Consider the following 22,399-nt stretch of genomic DNA (forward strand, 5'->3'; position numbering starts at 1 on the left):
CAATAGCTTACTGAAGTCATCCGACCAACGAAAGTTAGTTCCAGCACCAATTTCAAGCTGCCTTCAATATAATACGTGTTTCCTACTAAGGTACCGTGGGCGGTCTGATGAATATGACCTTCTACAGCATTGTAATATCGAATTTCCACAGTACTTTACTGTATTCTGTTGATCAGATGTTCCCTTATAAAACACAAAAACCAGTTGTGCATGATTTGTGATTTCTGGGGATCAAGAAACGCGATATTCCCCTTGAACAAATTCATGAGGACATCCAGGTGCAAATGTGAGAATACAAAACTCGATTCTATAAGGTTTCTATAAGGTAGCTGTTTTTAACATCTACCATATCGACATCATTATTTAAGGCGATTTTTTATAACAACAGTTTCAGCTGATTTCACTGCATTACATATTTACAAATAATATGACTCGACAGTGTTTTCGATAGATATGTCCACAGCTGGTGTGAATATTTTTTGAGAGAATTCACAATTCAACGAGTTGGTAGTAATATAGTTACACGTTCAAAAGAACATCTGTACGATGATATTATCGAAATTATGTGGAGCAAGTCAGTTTATAGGATATGTATAAGTTATTAGTGTTAACTGAAACGGAAATATTACTTTTGTAGTCCTATTCATCCAAATGCACTTAAAAACTAGTTTTTTGTTTTGTTTGTGAAGTAATCAGTTTATTTATTTATTGAGACATTAACTAATACCGCCTCTTCGGGTATTTTCAAACTCCGTGGAAGTAAAGCAACATCAAAATTTGTGAATCTGTGCGGAGAAAGCACCACCTGATGCCGTCCTTAATAACTGTTTCTTACGATTATAGTAGTTACGGACAAAACTCCCATATACATAACTCTTTAGCATAATTCACATTAATTATATAAAATAATATATTTAACATAGTATTACCGTAAAATGACGTTACAATTTGCTGTCTCGTGTGTGACTCTGTGTGACATGAAGAATAACGATGTGGAATGTTAACGTTTGTTTTATTTAAGAAGCTTTAACAGTTTTCACATAAAAAAACTCGGAAGCATTACTTCTCAGTGCGCCCTCATTCTTACTAACTGGAAAGAAGTACTGTGGGTGTATGGACTGGCCAAGTCCTAGTGGGGTGCGGGAGGTAATGTGGCGAAAGAAGGGGGAGGTAGAGATGGACAGATGAAGAAGGGGAAGGAGGAGATGGACATACAAAGGGGGAGGAGGAAATGGCCGGAAAGGAAAGAGATAAACACACAGAAGAGAGGAAGAGGTGGATAGAGGAAGGGCTAGAGGAGGTAGGTAGAGAGACGGGGGAGGAGATTGACATAGAGAGGGGAGGAGTGAGGAGGGAGTGCACAGAGAAAACAGAGAAAGAGAAGAGGAGAAAATGGACAGGGTGAGGGGGGAAGAGCAGATGGACAGGGAGAGGGGAAGGGGGAGATGATCAAAAAGAGGGTGGAGAAGGAGATGGGCTAATAGAAGACTGGAATAAACACATACTTGGTATTGCCCGAAAATCAACTAGTAGCTAATACAAAAGTAGTACCTGATATCACTCGCCTGCGTCTTAGCCAACCAAACGACATTACAATGAAAGTCGCTGAAACTTGACAGGAATAGTAAAAGTAAAAGAAGTTGTATGAACGAAATCGTGAGGAGCATGAACAATAATTAATTATGAAAAAGCAGATAAATATAATACGTTAGTCATCATGGATGAAAAAGATCTTAATAACATGGTTCACGAGTTTTTCTATAGTAATAAAGTACATAAGAAAGACCCCACTGATGTATTTAATACGTTGTCGCGCATAAATAATTTTATGTGACGTTAGAAAGACAGAAATCCGCACTCAAGCACAAATTGTGATAATATTTAAGATGAGCGGCACATTGCGATCCATGTATGCTCATAGTGCTGTGCTAAAGGTTAGTATTTACTCATTGTTTGTGTGCTACAATACACAGTACGATGACGAAGTATCGGTTTCAGGCTACTAAACAGGAATCTGAAGGGCATGAAGTTAGATATGAGACTAAAGAAGGATATTTTCATTTTTTTTTGCGAAATTAGTACAGTCACTGCCTTAAAGCTTATTGCGATATTCATCCAGACAAAGTGTTCAACTGTAGTGTCACCTTTCCAAACATTAGTGCTGCGCGGGGTAGCCACGCCATCTGAGACGTCTTGTCACGGTCCGTGCGGGTCCCCCCGTCGGAGGTTCGAGTCCTCCTTCGGGCATGGGTGTGTGTGTTGTCCATAGCGTAAGTTAGTTTGAGTTAGTTTAAGTAGTGTGTAATCCTAGGGATCGATGACCTAAGCAGTTTGGTCCCATAAGATCTTACTACAAATTTACAAAATTTTCAAACATTAGCGGTTTGTTTTGATGGTAACTGCATACCCATCATCAAAAAATGAGATTAAATTTGATTAGTCGAAATCTACTGTTTGTACATTACACTTCGACGAGCTATAGATATCTATTTATGTTTATTTGCGTTGAAGTAAAAAACTTCGTACTGTATTTCTCTGTCACATGGAAGCGTATGAGAACTTCGATGACAAATTTAATTTTACCAACGCATCTAAATTGGCAAGAACAATAAATTTAAAATCTTCATGAAACGAAAGGGAGGAAGGAAATAGAGAGAAGTAAATATCATCGACAGCGCTGTCAGTATGAATTAGACTGTGTAGTACCATCAGTCTCCTTGATCTCTTTCGATGTACACAGTTTCCCCCGAAAAAGCTTTAAATGCAGTGTTTAAGAGACAGCTGACTACATTCGTGTCGATAAGCAAGGTATATAACTGAGCAGAAATAGTTTGATATATTGCGTACTATTATAGGCACTTTACTTACGGAGGCATTACGTCACAGTCGATGACCCGGTCTCTCGGCTTTTAAAGCGTTGTGCAACGAAGGAACCATTCATTTTCCTGTGGGACTGGAACACGCCATCACAGGACATGCAACACTGCAGCCCGGTACAATATATTTCCTCCTGAATTGTTTGCCTTAATCTTCTTGCTGATGCGCCAGTACAGCTGCTCAGCACGGTGTCATGTTGCGTAAAGTGTGCATAGTTGATAATGAATATTAAGAATTTAAAAATGCATAGATATGTATGACTTCTTTTGTTACGAATTCCTTTTCCGATTTCTGTCGCCGAATTCTCGCATAAATTCTTCATCTGAAAAATCAGAGTTATAAAGTGTTGAATTAGTAACACTTTCGTTTTTGAGTAACTTATTTAGTTATGCACTTTAAGAACAAAACATTTGTTCCACATGTTCCTAAGTCTGACGGGCAGCAAGGACCGCACACCAAACGTTATTAAACAGGAAATTGTCGTCATATGCCTTCAGAGTAACGTGGTGACAGTTATCAGATTTCGTAAATTTTCTAAGTATAGTGGAACCTGCAGGCACATCTTTAGGCACACAAATGTACCATGTTATACGATGTTGCATTTGTCTACTCCTGTGAAACTCATCTACAATAAGAAGCAGTTGGTTTTGAAGGTATCAACACCAATAGTAAACGCATTTAAAAATAATAAATTGGTGCATTACAGGCGTGGTTTTATACATTATAATCGTTGTGTAAAATGATTTTACTCTCATCACGTGGGGTATTATTAGACTGAAGTCTCTTCCAGATTGTTAGTCGCATTTTTAGCAAGCAACTGCTGCTATGAAGAAGAAAAGAGTGCCGCTGATCCTAATCAACATAAACTATAAGCTATGCAGTTTATGTATATAACCAAATAGCACAATTTTATTTGATTGCAGTTTGACTGAGGTATCAAGGTATTAAGTCATAACCTTAAAAATTTAGTTATATTAATTCACACCTTTTTAAGAAGATTCACTCATAAATGTAGCTGTGTGATGGCGCGTAACGATGTGAATTTTATTGAGAGGCTCAGAAGGATTATTCTTAAACATTTATACAGGTCTGCTACAACCACCCGATTCTAGGTTACAATATCATAGTCAAATAACAAGTTTTATTGACGAAAACTCTACACAAAAGGCACTCTGAGTGACAAAATGGCTTACATTTCAAATTCCGAGAGCAGACGTTGCATGCTGTGTCAAAGAACGTAATAGTTTGTTCTAAATACACGTTACGTAATGACCTTTATTAAATGATTACTTCAATCTGAGCCTCCGTGGAAGTCCAATCATAGTAATTATCCACCACACCAACCTCCACGGGAATATGAAAGTATTTTATGTAACAAGCTTCATAGACTTTAGTATATGTGCTTTTGTATATAGTGTCTCTCCCAAGATTTCAAGAATAATATTTTTAAAGAGACGTATTGTTTGTTAAGGTATACGGACTTAAACACACATAAACATTGCTGACACCGCTTCACCAAATGTATATAGGGTTCCTAGAATTTGTCATCAGGAACCACCTTACAGCAGCACTTCGAAGCTTCTTTTACTCACTTCAGCGACCCGTGACAATGTCTCTTCCAGCTTCCCTTTATTCTCAGTGGATACCGATTGAAGCCCACTGGGCTATAAGAGGGCTGAGGCAGCACTGATACACAGTTTCTTGCGAGAAACTCTTGCACGACGAGGGCGGTGCTGCTCTTCACGTTTTCGTGTTGCAAATCCAATTGCTGGTGATGTCTTTCCTGGCGTATTTCACCGTATCCCTTAACTGGGCAAGGATATGAGTATAGAATTATCCATTAACTGTTTATCCTTGAGGAAAAAATTCACTGCGCATCTTACATTAGGAGTAAAAAAACAGAAAAAGAAAACAGTAAGCATTGCCCTAACTTCTGAGTTGCTCAAGTAGACCTTCTCCAGACAGCGTGAATTTTTCATATGCCTCAATCGTCAATTTGTTCTTTTAGTTTGGGATCGTACTCCAAAGTCCATGTCTCATCGCCCTTCACTACTCTGCCTAAGAGATTTTGTGTCACTACCACGGCGTTCCAACAATTTGTGACACTTCAGTGTACAGATTTCCTTCAGTTCATCGGGTCAGCACTTTCGAGAAAATATTGGAGCGCATTTTTCCCATCGTGAGTTCCTCTCTCAAAATGCGATAAACACTCGATTGCGGCATTTTGCAATCCTCTGCTGTCATTGTTACGCTCAGGCTTCGATCACTGGTGGAAACGTTTCAAATTTTTTCCATATTTCTGTGCTTTCGGGACGTTGATGGATGCCCGGAGCGCTCGTTGTCATCGACGTTCTCTCCACCCTCCAGAACATCTTTTGCTGCTCGAAAATTCTCGAGTTGGCTTTCTCCCCGAAGGCTTCCCGAATGAAGTCGACTTTCTCAGAGTCCCAATATTTTAGTTTAATGCAAAATTAAGTAGCGCACAGCTGCTCGGTTAACCGCTACATCTTGAATTTCGACGCGTCACCAAAACGCAATAAACACGAAACACCATTTCACACTGTCACTTCCTGGAGGCCACAGACACAAGTCTCATTCATTAGCCAAAGCTCCTGCCACCGTTTGCACCGAAACCTGCATCGCTCCAAAGCTTCTGTTTCCCTGGAGAATTTTTGTTTCAGGATAAACCATATAGAGCCACAATAAACGATTCGGAGTAAATTTTAGTAATTTTCATCCACGGAAGAAAACAATGTAATGTTCAATACTGTCCACTCAGACTATATATGAGTTCTCGGTAGGGGGCAATATCTTGTTGGATGAAACGGTGGAGCTCAAATCTCCGCCCAGATGTTCTGATATCCGGTTTCCCGTTGATTCCAAAATTCACCTTAGCCCTAAACACCAGTGGTGTGGATGATGATATGTTCGACAGCTAGATCTTAGGAACGCGTATAATCCTTTTATGGGAGGTGTGTGTTTAAATCCCATAAAAGTCAAGAGAATAAATGGCACTCTCATCCATAAAAAACAATAGTATACAAACGCACGTACACACACACACACACACACACACACACACACACACACACACACACATACAAACAGTATTGAGAAATAGTTCTAAGGCTTCTTGCTTCAGAAGAGATATAGTACACTGAAAAATCTGAAATATGACAGCGGGAAAACGTGGCTGGTTGATTTCTGCATTAGAAAATGTTAATGGAGACATACTGCAACAGACTAAGGGCTCCAGCATAATAGTTTAGGCTGGCGCCCAGGCGATACATAAAATTGTAAATGTTTTACTACACCCGTCACTCTGTCACCTAAAATAGACAGCAGGTCTCCACTTAAATGTCCAGCTGGAGTCTAGTTATAATATATAATACACTCTACTAAAGTACGATGTACAGAAATATGTATGGCGCAGACATTACAAACGGATCAGTCCCTGCGACGGAGCAAAATGCCACGTGTAAAAAGGCTACGAGCTGCCCAGTGGCGGGTGAATAAGACAGTATTCTACCTGTGTAAATGAAAGTAAGAATGCCACGATATCCTGGTTCAACAGCGAGTTTACAGCCTGTAGGGATATGGTACATTTCTCAAATTGTCACTCCTGCTGGTCTCCTTCAGTTCTGTGTCTGTTTTCTCATATCCCTTTATTCCAGTCCCTTCTGGTACCTTAATGAATACCAACTTCTTTCCGTGCTGTTGCAGCTAGAGATTGGTATCTTGTGGAACCTTTAGTAAAAATAGTAGAATATAAGGTAGATCAGAACATCCTAAGAGGCCAATTATATAACATCCTCCAATATTGAAACATAACATTAAATTCACCACATTCAATAATAACAAGTGGCTTTTTACCCAGATCGCAAATGCTTGAGAGTGATTGTTAAAAAGACATATCTGGGATGGGCAAGCATCGATATAGTGTTCAGGTGACTCGGGTACTAAATATGTTTTGTGTGTATGCTGCTGAATAGTCGTCGCTTGATATGGGGTCTCGCTTCCCCAACCTTGGGGCAGTGACGGGGAATAGTGCTTGTTTGAAGCGCCCCTGCTGTCCACCTAATTCCCCCATGTCGATCTGTATTCAGTAGCTTCAGGTAAGGACATCTCGTTGATCCATACACCGTGCACCCATATTCGAGAAGGACCCGAACAGAAGAAGTACACAACTGGGGCAGGCTATCTTCGTCTACCCCCCAAGGCCTACATTCAAGGCATGTAGAATTGTTAAAGAGTTCTGAGGGATAGAGATTTCAAGTCTCTCGTATGTGACAGCCATATACGTATCTGATCAAAAGTAAGGCACCGAAATACCACAAATATTTTAAAATTTAAAATGGTGTCCCACTACTTTATTTATGGAAGTTTAAAAGTACGATTTAACTGGTTAAAGACGACAGAGACGGAACTAGCTCATCTCTCAAAATTGAAGTCGAAAGTTTAGTGCCTTATTCTTTAGCCTCCAAAATGTCATCTGCGACTGGCATCTGCCTGCTGGAAGACCAGTAAAAAAATTTAAAAACAAAAAAGCCGTCAAAAAATAAAGAGAACTTGTTAGAACTTCTTACGGTGGACAAATGCTCTCTATCGCTATTGAAAATCGGATCACATTTAAAACACTAACTTGAGAGACATCGTTTATCTATTAAAATTATCTAATGCGAAGTATCCTACATAACGTCTAAAATAATGTGCGGAGAGGAAGGACAGTAAAGAATAGTAAGATATCCCAGGAAGCTACTTGCATGGCGTTGTCCTAAGATACTGTTCCTCCAAACAATGCTACAGACCTTCTCAGAGTCGATAAAGGTAACTACTAGGTGTTGTTTGCTGAAGAAAGTTTATTGTATAACTGAATCAAATTTGATAAGATTATTAACTGAGATACTTCCTGCACCCTCAATGAAAGCGTATAATATGATACCTAGATATTACTCTCCTCAGAAACCGACAGTTCGACATCCACTTCCAGGTCTCTCCCACACAGCGGTTGAGGACAAATCTCCTGTAGCTCCTTAGACACGTTCGGTCTCTCTCTGATTTAAGGAAGTGAATAAAAATACTAGTAGATTCCATGCATGAGACGGAGAACTGCCCCGTGTCTCATACTGTACTAAGTTACAATGAGCGTGAAGGATTTCAATATCATTCCATGTAAGGTGGTGCAATACGGTGTAACGGATTTTGTAGGGACTTGGAGCTATGTCACGTGTCGCAGAAAATACCAAATTCATCTTCCAAATAAAGGAAGGACAACTATAGAACTCATTACTGGTTGAACTGAACATAACTATCTCACTCGACAGTCACTCTTTAGTGACAGAAAGCTTGATCTGCTGAGTGAAATACTCCGTCATGGTCTGCAAGTTACCCGTTTTGTTGGCCATGAGGTACAGATTCATTATTACAGTGTTAACAGAACACTTCCTATGTAGTCCCGAAATCTTCCTTAACGATGCGCGTTGGGTCCGGGGTGCTATAGTGGCTTGTGCGGATAAGGTGACCACTTCGTTTTATTCCCTTGGAGATTCCTGCAGCATAGTGGCGAATATTGTCAGCGACTTTCGTAATGATAGCTGTGCGCATTTCCTTGTTGTGAAGTATTTTGTATTTTCTCCATGTCTGATGAAAGTCAAGTACATCCATCAATAAAATGTTCTGTCACAATATAATATATTGTGACAGTTAATTGCTGCAACGCTGTAAAAACGTCATAAACTAAAGAGCCCAAGAAACAGGTACACCTGACTAATATCCTGTAGGACCCCCGCGAGCACGCAAAAGTGCCGCAACACTACGTGGCATGGACTCGACTAATGTCTGAGGTAGTCCTGGAGGGAAATGACACTATGAATCCTGAAAGGCTGTCCCTAACTCCGTAAGAGTACGAGGGTGTGGGGACCTCTTCTGAACAGCACGTTGCAAGGTATCACAGACATGCTCAGTAATGTTCATGTCTGGGGAGTTTGGTGGCCAGCGGGAGTGTTTCAACACAGAAGAGTGTTTTTGGAGACACTCTGTAGCAATTCTGCACGTGTGGGGTGTCACATTGGCATGCTAGAATTGCCTAAGTCCGTCAGAATGCACAGTGGACTTGAATGGATGCAGGTGATCAGACAGGATGCTTATGAGCGTGTCACCTGTCTGAGTCGTATTTCGACGTATCAGTGGTCCCATATCGCTCCAACTGCACACGTCCCACACCATTACAGAGCCTGCACTAGCTTGAGAAGTCCCCTGCTGACATGCAGGGTCCATGAATTCATGAGCTGGTCTCCATACCCGTAGAAGTCCATCCGCTCGATACAACTTGAAACGAGACTCGTCCGACCAGGCAACATTATTCTAGTTGTCAACAGTCCAATATCGATTTTGACGGACCCAGGCGAGGTGTAAAGCTCTGTAACGTGCCGTCATCAAGGGTACACGTGTGGGCCTTCGGCTCCGAAAGCCCAAATCGTTGATGTTTCGTTGAATGGTTCGCACGCTGCACTTGTTGATGACCCAGCATTGAAATCTGCAGCAGTTTTAAGAAGGGTTGCACTTCTGTCACTTGAAAGATTCTGTTCAGTCGTCGTTGGTCGCTTTCTTGCTGTATATTTTTCCGGCGCTGCGTTGTCGGAGATTTCATGTTTTACCGGATTCCTGATGTTCATGATTCACTCATGACATGGTCGTACGGGAAAATCCCCTCTTCATCGCTACCTCGGAGGTGCTGTCTCCCATCGCTCGAGTGCCGAGTATAACACCACGTTCATACTCATTTAAATCTTGATAACCTGCCATTGAGGCAGCAGTAACCGCTCTAAAAACTGCACTGGACACTTGTTGTCATATATAGGCAGTGCCGAACGCGAGATATGTAAACAGGCAGAATACGACGCGTTAATGATAAAAAGTATTTGAGCTAAAATAATCTCACTTGCAAACATGGAGCATATACTAACAAATCCGTCCAAACTAGTGAAAATTCAACAGGAGTCGATGATGAATACTTTTTGCATATTTATACGTATATTTTAAATGCAATCTCACCATCAGAGGAAAGAACACTAGAAAATAAATAAAATAAATTAAAGGACGCCGTTATTGTTAGAATACGTTTGTTGACTGAGCGTGTTTTGACAACTGCGCTAGTAAGCTAGTAATATTTAACAAGTTAACACTTCCTCTACACTGAGGTGACAAAAGTCATGGGAGAGCGATATGCACTTATACGGATGGCGCTAGTATCACTTATAGAAGGTATAAAAGGGTAGTACATTGGCGGAGCGGTCAGTTGCACTCAGCCGATTCATCTGAAAAGTTTTCCGACGTGATTATAACCTTACGACGAGACCGTGAATGTTAGTTGGAGCTAGACGCATGGGACATTCCATTGCGGAAATCATCAGGCAATTCATTATTCCGAGACCCACAGTGTCAATAGTGTGCCGAGAATACCAAATTTCAGGCATTATCCCTCGCCATGGGCAAACGCAGTGGCCGACTACCATCACTTAAATACTGAGAGCAGCTGTCTTTGCGTAGTTGTCAGTGCTAACAGACAAGCAACACTGCGTGAATTAACCGCAGAAATCAATGTGGGACGTACGACAAACATATTCATTAGGGCAGTGCGATGAAATTTGGCGTTAAACGGCTATGGCATTATACGACCGACGCAGTTGCCTTTGCTAACAGCTCGACACCGCCTGCAGTGCCTCTCTTTAGTTCTGGACGACTGAAAAACCGCTACCTGGTAAGATAAGCGCCTTTTTCAGTTGGTAATAGCTGGTGGTAGAGTCTGATTGTGGCACTGACCCAGCGAAGCCATGGATCGAATTTGTCAACAGGGCACTGTGCAAGCTGGCGGTGGCTCCATAATGGTATACGCTGTGGTTACATGGAGCAGACTGTATTCTCTGGTTGAGCTGAACCGATCATTGATGGGAAATGGTTATGTCTGGCCGCTTGGAGACCATTTGCAGCCGTTCATGGACATAATTTTCTCAAACAACGACAGATGGATGACAATGCGCCATGTCACCGGGCAACAATTGTTCGCGATTGGTTTGAAGAACATTCTTGACAGTTCGAGCGAATGACGTGGCTACTCAGATCTAACGACATGCATTCCATCTAACGTTTATGGGGCATAATCTAAATGTCAAATCATGCACAAAATCCGGCTCCAGCAACACTTTTGCAATTACGGGCGGCAGCGTGTCACAGTATTTCTGCATGGAACATCCCACGACTTATTGAGTCCATGCTAGTCCGAGTTGCTAAACAACGTCGGGAAAAAGAAAGTCCGATACGATATTAGGAAGTGTTCCGTGTTTTCTGTTACCTCAGTCTGTAGTACCAACAGATTACAATAATATTGTAGGCTTACTATCTGGACATCTTTTAAAGGAGAGAGCCAACCATTGTAATGGGCACACCGTACCTTTCATTTCTTAAAATATTTTTAATCGTAGCAACTTCAAATGCTTACAGCAGTTCAGGACACTGAGCATGCTGTGTATGTATTTCAGAGAGAGATGCGCGATACAGTCAAGTAACGACGGGCTGTAAAAAAGGTGTGCTTCTTTCTAGGAACTGGATACATGGTAACAGAATACTTTTTAATCAGGTTGTATCGTATTTAGTGGACTCATTCTTTGGTAACCGCCAAAAAAACACAATCAGGCTGGCAGGTGCACCAGCCCTCGTCGTTAAATAGCTGGGAAGATTAGATGCAGGGCCAGCGTGGTTCCCCGAATCCCGGAAGTGGTGTGCTAACGGGCGCGGCTATCCGGGCGAGTGAAGGGAACTCCTTGAATTTATCTGTCAAAAGAGTAGTACATCAACAAAATTTTAGCTATTGGGGCCCTAGTGGTAATGCAAAGGCCGAGGCACTCAGGATAAAATGGCAGTAGGAACAAACATAGATGTAAAGAACTGCATAATCAGCAATGCTGAGCAGATTCAAGATAGGTGACTGCCATTTCGGTTCTACTTCACTCATTCTGCATACGTTCTTTTCTACATTTTGCTATAAATGTATGCCTGGGTGTTTAACATTACACAATCATCTTCTTGTTGAAATAACATATAGAATGTATAGAATATAACAGTCAGTCATAGAATTACTTGATGGCACAGTAAGTTATATTAGCAAAGAATAAATAAAAACATGTAAATTATATAATATGGTGCATGAACTATCTTCAATCTATTTAGTACAATCAGTTGTATGCTGTTTAAAGACCTCTGGTCAGCCACACGAAAGACACAGACCAACGGAGGTAAAGGATACGTTATAAACAATTGTGTTAGCTTCTCCACTACCACCAAATGCAGTTCCGGTTTGAGTGCCGAGCGAGCAGGTCGTAGTCTGCTTCGCCGATCCACTGCAGCGTAGTTAGTGTTTGAGGAATTTATCACTTCATTGGTGTTTGTATCTTTGTGTGTTTCTCATCGTCCTTGCCCAGTTTCGCTCTTCTTTGGGGTGTGTCTCACACAGATTTCGTCCTCTCCTGTTTGTTCTTCATTGCATCTCAGAGTGTTCCACGTAAATGTACTCTTAGCTTTTCATCTGATAAGTCGACCCGTAACGTGCAGCCAGATCCCCTTCAAGTGGGCAAGTTCCTATTAAAGCTCTGTATTCAGCTAGCCTATTGGCGTAGAGACGGTCCGATCAGTATAGTGCGGCTTGTGAAAGCCGGCACTGAATATACCAATGTTCGAATATTTAGTCTACTTCCTATGGTAGAGAATATGTATCGTAAAGATGTTTTGGTGCAAGATGGTGACGTGAGAGGCATTCTTCGTGTACGTTGGTCAAGTCGGTGGAAACGCAAATCAAACAGAACTTTTCGCCTTATGTGCAACTTTGTGGCTGTCGTATTTATGTTACGTACAGCGGACAGTTGGGGACGTGTCTTCCGTGCAATGAAAGTGGCCGTCTCCGAATCAGCTGCACGCGAAGAGTTTTGGTTTTTTGGCCTTCCTTGGAACAGTGACGTAATTTAACGGGTGCTGATCTTATCCCCTGTGGTACGAACTCAGGGCTACATCTTCCCTCGTTTCTGGTGACCGTCCGAAAGTTTTCACCGTCACTTCGGGTGATTTTCCGCCGTTGCAAGCAGAGCCTGAACCCGTTCCTGTTACTGCTTGGGTGGCAGCGCTGGTAATTCATAAGTGGCGCCGCACTGAGTATTTTGATGAATTAGCTATGCTTTCCCCTTTCCCATGTTCCCCTGAGCCTTGTTTGCCTGTCACTCCTACCAGTAGTGTGGTACCACATAGCCCTGAAGACGCAGAGATCGGGGAAGCACCTTCTAGTATTCCTGTTGCTGCGGTGGTGGCTCCTATGGAGCGGTCCCTGTGCGAGTGTGTGTCGGAATCGTTTTCTTCGCAGCCCCTCACCCCCCCAGTTGATAATGCCGCAATGCCCACCTGTCCTCTGTCTGCTCTCGACGATTGGGATAGTTATTTTCTGCCTATTACGACTACAGCTGCGGAAATCTTTAATCTACAGTTGTCTCGCTCTCTCTCTGAGATTCACTCTGATTGCCCACCATTAGGGAGTCGGCGTGTCTAGCAGATTGATCCATTTGTGGGACAGGCGTCTGATCCCGCTGACCCTGGGAAGTCACAGACTGATATGGAAGTGGTACATGATCCCCCTACGAGGTTATGACGCCTCGCAGGGGCGAAACAACGCGCGCGCTAAGAACGTGCAGTGGCGCACGAAACAACTAAAGGTTAAGATTCTTTTGGAGCCGGTACTGCCTTCCTGCTCTTGGATTTGTTGTTAGACTCCGCGACGGACTGTGGCGGGTGACTGAGCGACTTGGGTAACAGTCATGCTGTTCTGTTATTTCCGTTTCTTTTTTTTTATTTTTATGGTTCAGGTGCTCAAGCATATATATTTGTCAAAACAAATGTAAACCGAGTGGTGTCAGCTGTCAGATCTGCGCCTAGCTTAGCTGCGTCAGTTTATATATGCCTCCTGTGTGAATATAGTGTTCCTCTCCCTGGATTTCGAACTGTTTTCAATGTGGCTTGAGAATTTTCGACGGGAATTGCTTTATTCTTTCGGGAAGACATTACCACTTTTGAATGAGATGTTCTTGAATCTGACGATTGTAAACTTTTTGACCTCGCGTTGGTTGCCTTATATGCTCCGCCTGGTTCTAGCCACAAACTGGAAAGCTCGCTCTTTTATAAAAGGGTGATTATCTTTGACGTAGGAGTCCTCGGCGTCTATTAATGGATGGGGATTTTAACTGTATTTCTACGTCCCGATGATCAATCTTCCAATTTCAACTATTGTCGATATTTAAACGAGTTAATACCCTCGATACACTTGAAAGATGTTTGGAAGTGTAAACATCTAATGTAGTTGAAATTTACGCATTTTACTGCGACCTCTAGCAGCAGGACTGACAGAATTTACTTGAGGGATTGGATGCACGATCGGATCCTTGCTGCCGACGTTATCCTTGCCAGCTTTTCTGATCACTGTGCTCTGGCCAACCCTTTCCGATTTGATCGATAACCGATGAAACTATTCCTTCCCCGTGGATTGTAAATGTCACTGACTTGGAAGATCCTTCTCTCGACCATGCGATACACGATGTGTCGAAGCGTAGTCTTTGATCTATCACTCTGAAATGGTGGACTGCCCCGGATAAACCGAAGCTCCGTCAAACTTTGATCACTAATCACGTTGCTACGGAAAGCGAATTTCGGAGAACTCACGAATTTTATTATTCTCTCTTTAGCGACTTGTATGGGCGTGCGGATCACGCCTCCCTGCAGATTGCAGAAGTGCGATGTATTAAAGCAAAATTCTTGCAGCTGAAGCGTCATCAGACGGAAGATTTGCGGGGCGATGGAAACCACTATCAGTAGCGGCGGAGGAACTGACATCGTTGTGCCATCTGCAACGATATCAAGCTTTGACTGCCGTCGTCTGATAGCCCAAGATGACGCAGTTCACATCTTACGTCAGTACTACACGGAACTTTACGCCATGGATATACCTTGCGACTTTCGCTTCCAGCTATCATTGGGACCCTAGGTAGGCCACTCACGCCTGAGCAGAATACCGAAGTCTTGCCAGCCTTTCACCCAGATGGCGCGTGTGATCTTATTGTTACCTTTCCTCCTCACAAACAGCCAGGTATAGACTGGCTCACCAGGGAATTTTATATGCAGTTTGACCGATGACCTCAGTAGCGGGGTCTTTTAGGAATTCACACATATGTGAAGTTTTGTCTCTTCTTGCGTGTCATATATACGAACATGTTGAACAAGATGGTAAGAGGGGGGAGTTGTGCCAGGTCCATTCAAGATGGGGAAACCTGCGTTGATACCTGAACATTCTAATACTACTGACACTTTTCGTCCTCTCACGTTATTGAAATTTGATTATCAGACGGTACTGAGGGCGGTGAATCGCAGGATGTCTGCCATGACGACGACTGTAGCCGGCGAGTATCAGAGTTGTCTTCCTGGTGGCTCTACTTTTACCACTGTGACCGAATACCGTAATGCGGTTTTGGTTGCTGCTGTTACTTCTTTCCATTGTGCCTTTGCCTTTTTGACTTTTAATAAGGTTTTCCATCGCTTAAATTATGAATTTATACTTCGGAAGTTGGAGATGATCTGATTCACTGTTGACGCTCGTAGAGTGTTATGGAACTTTTTCACGGGCATTACAGATTCCGTAGTTGTCAATGGGCAACTGACACCACTGATTACCATCCCTTGGGGAGAGCCGCAGGGGAGCCCGCTCTCAATGTCTTGATTTGTCTTATCCCTGGAGCCGCTGCTTATGAAGGTTGCCGTGCAGCTTTAGGATTGGACGCTTTCGGGAACGACCGCTTACGCCGATGATGTAATGCTTTTACTCCTTCGAAGTGTAGAAATATCTCTGCTGAAAGCGAGTATCGATGGTTATTGCGTTTCTCTGGTTGGCGGCTAAACGAGGGCAAAAGTAAACTTATTAATTTACGGGCTTTCGATAGAGCAGTAATCGCGTCGACCACTGCTGTGGATCGACAAACGTCACCGGGAGTTGTCATTGATCGTTGTCCTCTCCAAACGACGACTCTTAACTGGAAATCGGTTAGTGATGAGATCCAAGGAGCAATGTCGGAATATGAACGGCGCTCTCTTACTCTTCTGCAGGAGATACGAATTTCGGATACGTATGCGCTGTGCAAGGCATATTAAATCGTATAACTTTCCCCGTTTCCCTCCACGATGGCTAAGAAACTGAAGCAGTTGTTCCGCCGCTTTCTATGGAAGTGTCGTATCTTCAGATTGCGATACATGATAGTGACGAGAGGAAGGCGACATATACCTTTAAGTCTCGGCTGTTCCCCTCAGGATATCCGGTGAGTCGTGATCCCCCTGTTGACACTGGTCGTCCTAATTTTACACAGAACCACGTAAGACAGTTTTACCAAGCCATGAGCTAGTTGGGTGCTGACATATTGCAGCGGCAGATGCTCACGACCAAGTTTTTGTTGAGCAGCTCGGGAGAGATTCCCTGGTCCAGTCCCGTTGATCAATTATCACAGAAAATATCCTCAAAAATTGTGTAGGAAAACATCACCCTCCCGGTTCTATCAAGTGCAGCGGCGCCTTCCTGGTACAGCGTGGTCAACAATGTAATTTCCACCTACGAGTGTCTATATCGTATCGGTATTAGTGACACCGATAAATGCGATAGGTGTGCATCCCAATATTCGCCGCAGCAACTGTTTACTTGTGGTCACCTAGGAAGCTGGTCCTGGCTCAGAAAGCAATTGACTTTCCTCACTCGGTTTGCTGAGGCTGCATATTCCACTGATATAATTTTGCTGCTGGCTACTTCTTTTTCTCGAGGACAAAGACTAATGTGGTAATTTGGTTGCTTGTTCATTTTGTAAATTTTGTCGTTGCTTGTGAAGGTGATAATGAGCATTTGGCTTTTCACCAATAGACATTTGCGGATTACTGCTCCTGCTTGCAGCTGTCTCGCCCGCCGGAGTGGCCAAGCGGTTCAAGACGCTACAATCTGGAATCGTGCGACCGCTACGGTCGCAGGTTCGAGTCCTTCCTCGGGCATGGATGTGCGTGATGTCCTTAGGTTAGTTAGGTTTAAGTAGTTCTAAGTTCTAGGGGACTGATGACCTCAGCAGTTAAGTCCCATAGTGCTCAAAGACATTTGACCCATTTTTACAGCTGCCTCGATTTCAAGAATTCTCACCAACATAGTGAAATCATACCTTTCAAAGACAGTCCCGACAGCAGCGGATGCCCTCATTGTGCTTCTGTTTTCTCGTCTCCGTTTTTCTTCTGTATTCCTTCCTTTATTGCTATTGGTACTGTTTTTAGAAAACAATCCATGTAATGGAGCACCTCAGTGACAAGGAGGATGATGAGGGTTTGGGAGGGGGGGAGGGGGAATTGGGAAGAGGGGCAGGGAAGACATCGTAGTCAGGCCTCGGGATTCGATCCCTGCCCACTGCGTTTCCATCAGCCTGAAGCTGACTGTGCCTTTTATTTATTCCTTTTCGTAAAATGAAGTTCCTGTTTTCACGAATATTCAGATACTTCTGTTGTGGTTTTTATAATTAACTGCATCATACTCATGTTTAACATTTTCATTTCAATGTAAGGTCGTTGTACATGTTGACTACTCAATAAATTACTGTTACGAAAAGAAATTAAGGTTGACCGGTGGTTAGAAATTGGACACGAATTTGGGAGGTCATTCGTGAGTTCCTTAAATCGGTCTGGTCAAATGCTGGGATAGTTTTTTTTCTGAAAAGGCATAGCTGATTTCCTTCTCCATACTTTCATAATCAGAGCTTGTTACCTTCTCTAATGACAAGTTGTCGACGGGACGTTGAACATTGATCTTCCTTTTTCCCCCTCCAGCGCCGGTTCCAGGTCATCTGTTGTCAAACGTTAAGAAAAATAGTGTGCTCATGGTTATATCACAATTTTAAGGTTATACACATTTCTATTATTGTTTTTTCTAATTAATAAAATTTGAAGGGCAAATTGAATTGTCTTTACGCTAGGACACGTACCTATTTAGTTACGTTCGCTACTCAAGCGTCTTAGCAGCCTCCAGGTTTGTTCACTGCTTCTGCTCATATCAATAACAACCACTGTCAACCAAGGAGACATCAGAGCTTGAGATATGGAAGTGAGTTTAACCTATAACTTTAGCACTTTACTTAGTAAGAGGATAATTGTTATAAAGTTTATAGTATTCTGTCAACATGTAGGGGGGCATAAGCCTAACAGGATTCGGGTGTACTACACTCCTGGAAATTGAAATAAGAACACCGTGAATTCATTGTCCCAGGAAGGGGAAACTTTATTGACACATTCCTGGGGTCAGATACATCACATGATCACACTGACAGAACCACAGGCACATAGACACAGGCAACAGAGCATGCACAATGTCGGCACTAGTACAGTGTATATCCACCTTCCGCAGCAATGCAGGCTGCTATTCTCCCATGGAGACGATCGTAGAGATGCTGGATGTAGTCCTGTGGAACGGCTTGCCATGCCATTTCCACCTGGCGCCTCAGTTGGACCAGCGTTCGTGCTGGACGTGCAGACCGCGTGAGACGACGCTTCATCCAGTCCCAAACATGCTCAATGGGGGACAGATCCGGAGATCTTGCTGGCCAGGGTAGTTGACTTACACCTTCTAGAGCACGTTGGGTGGCACGGGATACATGCGGACGTGCATTGTCCTGTTGGAACAGCAAGTTCCCTTGCCGGTCTAGGAATGGTAGAACGATGGGTTCGATGACGGTTTGGATGTACCGTGCACTATTCAGTGTCCCCTCGACGATCACCAGTGGTGTACGGCCAGTGTAGGAGATCGCTCCCCACACCATGATGCCGGGTGTTGGCCCTGTGTGCCTCGGTCGTATGCAGTCCTGATTGTGGCGCTCACCTGCACGGCGCCAAACACGCATACGACCATCATTGGCACCAAGGCAGAAGCGACTCTCATCGCTGAAGACGACACGTCTCCATTCGTCCCTCCATTCACGCCTGTCGCGACACCACTGGAGGCGGGCTGCACGATGTTGGGGCGTGAGCGGAAGACGGCCTAACGGTGTGCGGGACCGTAGCCCAGCTTCATGGAGACGGTTGCGAATGGTCCTCGCCGATACCCCAGGAGCAACAGTGTCCCTAATTTGCTGGGAAGTGGCGGTGCGGTCCCCTACGGCACTGTGTAGGATCCTACGGTCTTGGCGTGCATCCGTGCGTCGCTGCGGTCCGGTCCCAGGTCGACGGGCACGTGCACCTTCCGCCGACCACTGGCGACAACATCGATGTACTGTGGAGACCTCACGCCCCACGTGTTGAGCAATTCGGCGGTACGTCCACCCGGCCTCCCGCATGCCCACTATACGCCCTCGCTCAAAGTCCGTCAACTGCACATACGGTTCACGTCCACGCTGTCGCGGCATGCTACCAGTGTTAAAGACTGCGATGGAGCTCCGTATGCCACGGCAAACTGGCTGACACTGACGGCGGCGGTGCACAAATGCTGCGCAGCTAGCGCCATTCGACAGCCAACACCGCGGTTCCTGGTGTGTCCGCTGTGCCGTGCGTGTGATCATTGCTTGTACAGCCCTCTCGCAGTGTCCGGAGCAAGAATGGTGGGTCTGACACACCGGTGTCAATGTGTTCTTTTTTCCATTTCCAGGAGTGTATATTGATCTTTTCATCTTGGACAGAAGAAAGGTTTTCTTCTTTAGAGCCAGCAGCATAATATATGTCTGATAACGAGATGATTATTAGAATAGATGTATCAAAATTGCTGCTAAAAATAACAAATGTCTATTTACAGTAGCGTGTTTCGGCATTGGTTGCTATTGTGAAGTACGTCTAGACTGATGTGACGTCCATATAACGCCGTTAGTGAACTGTCTTACAACTGCCACTGTTATAATAAGGTAGTAAGTGTAATACATTGAAAATAAGATGTTAATTATGGTGTGACAGTAGACAGACAGTCTCGATCAGCTACTGTTACACTGTTATGAAACTTCCTGGCAGATTAAAACTGTGTGCCCGACCGAGACTCGAACTCGGGACCTTTGCCTTTCGCGGGCAAGCGCTCAAGATGGTAGAGCGCTTGCCCGCGAAAGGCAAAGGTCCCGAGTTCGAGTCTCGGTCGGGCACACAGTTTTAATCTGCCAGGAAGTTTCATATCAGCGCACACTCCGCTGCAGAGTGAAAATCTCATTCTGGAAACATCCCCCAGGCTGTGGCTAAGCCATGTCTCCGCAATATCCTTTCTTTCAGGAGTGCTAGTTCTGCAAGGTTCGCAGGAGAGCTTCTGTTAAGTTTGGAAGGTAGGAGACGAGATACTGGCAGAAGTAAAGCTGTGAGACCGGGCGTGAGTCGTGCTTCGGTAGCTCAGATGGTAGAGCGCTTGCCCGCGAAAGGCAAAGATCCCGAGTTCGAGTCTCGGTCGGGCACACAGTTTTAATCTGGCAGGAAGTTTCATATCAGCGCACACTCCGCTGCAGAGTGAAAATCTCATTCTGGAAACATCCCCCAGGCTGTGGCTAAGCCATGTCTCCGCAATATCCTTTCTTTCAGGAGTGCTAGTTCTGCAAGGTTCGCAGGAGAGCTTCTGTAAAGTTTGGAAGGTAGCAGACGAGATACTGGCAGAAGTAAAGCTGTGAGACCGGGCGTGAGTCGTGCTTCGGTAGCTCAGATGGTAGAGCGCTTGCCCGCGAAAGGCAAAGATCCCGAGTTCGAGTCTCGGTCGGGCACACAGTTTTAATCTGCCAGGAAGTTTCATATCAGCGCACACTCCGCTGCAGAGTGAAAATCTCATTCTGGAAACTGTTACACTGTAATTACCGTTTAATTTTTCAATGTATTACATTTACCACCTTATTAAAACAGTGACAGTCAAAGATAATTCACTAAAGACGTAATATGTACGTCATATCAGTCTAGACGTATTTGTCAGTGGCGATAAATGCCGAGACAGTCTGTAGTAAATAAAGATTTGTTATTCTGAGCAGCTATTTTGGTGCATCTATTCTAATAAGCTCGTCGTTAGAAGAAAATTTGTCCCAATGAGCATTATTAAATATGCACCTGTTTTGAAATCGAATTCCTATGTGCCTTATCGGTAGGTAGATCATAATCATAATTATATGTAGCGTACCGACCGTATATGAGCATGTGATGATGGCAGACGAGCGTGGGATATTAATCTAATAAATTAACAAGGCCAACGCAATGTTGTGAGGCAGGTGGCTCGCCTAAATAGCGAACTTAGAGGTATTGCACTGACTAATGTAACGTGGATGATGACAGATTTCCACACTTACAGTAGCAGTAGTGTTCCAAGGTTAGTGACTGATAGGGGTGCACATGCACAGCAAGAGCGCCTCTGCCGACTGTAAGTAATCCTTATTTTTTTAACTGAATTATTCGGAGTCTTATAGACCAACCAGGACCATCCTTCTGTGCAGTTTGAGGACCACAACAGAGGCCACTGCTTCGAGACCATGACAAGGCAACAGCTCTGCGCACTGAATCCCTCACCGGACAGAGTCACAGCGTGGTTGACCACATCAGCAGCAGCACAGCCGACACCTAACCAGGGTGCACCGGGTCAATTCCCCTGCACACCAGCTACCAATTGCCACCACCGGACTGGCATCTCAGTGCGGTGGGCATTCCCCACCGTGACAGTGGGGAACGGGAAAAACCGACCGGTTAATACCGATACCTTTTATTTTAGTTTTGAATAACCGGTATTTTTCGGTATTTGTTTGTCTCGGCTATAACAGGTGTTTTTTATTTTTTTTACTAATAGCCGAAACAAAAAAACCCGAAATAAGAAAGTAGTCATTGCAGCAGTGCTAAAATTTTTCGTTTTTAAATAAGCCATTCTTAAAAACCAGTACTTTTTATTCGTAAAATCTACATTGGTTTGAAATATTGTGTTATTATACAAAATTAGAAAAGCGCTCAGTGATTTTTTCTATATATAACAATTCCAACAGAAATGAGCAACAGGGACATGTAATAAGAACTGGTACAGCATTGCTGAGACAATTTCCCTGTTGCCATGTGTCATGGGTTAACGTATACGTCTGCGTGCAGTGTGCAACACTTGCTCCCACCAGGTCTATACGGTAGTATCTTGTGTCGTTGGACGTAGTATCTTGTGTCGTTAATGAACACAGATGCGAGTTAGGATGGAGTGATGCTGCAAGTGCAGTTTTGTTCCAAGGATTTGAGCAAACGGAACTCGTTGCCTTTCTGAGGGGACAGCAGTAGTCAGACTTGTCAAGGACGGTGCATACAGGTACACCAATGGATCTGTACTCAACTATTAGTTTAACGAGAGATTGCAAAGAAACTGATACGTTAGAAGGGTTACGAGATAGATATCGGCTACTGTGAACATTAAATGGTACAGATATGGGCAGAATGCGTATGTATAGTGATAGTGTCGCCATGT

The sequence above is a fragment of the Schistocerca cancellata genome, chromosome 4, assembly GCF_023864275.1.
Source record: "Schistocerca cancellata isolate TAMUIC-IGC-003103 chromosome 4, iqSchCanc2.1, whole genome shotgun sequence".
Taxonomy (NCBI): Eukaryota; Metazoa; Arthropoda; class Insecta; order Orthoptera; family Acrididae; genus Schistocerca; species Schistocerca cancellata.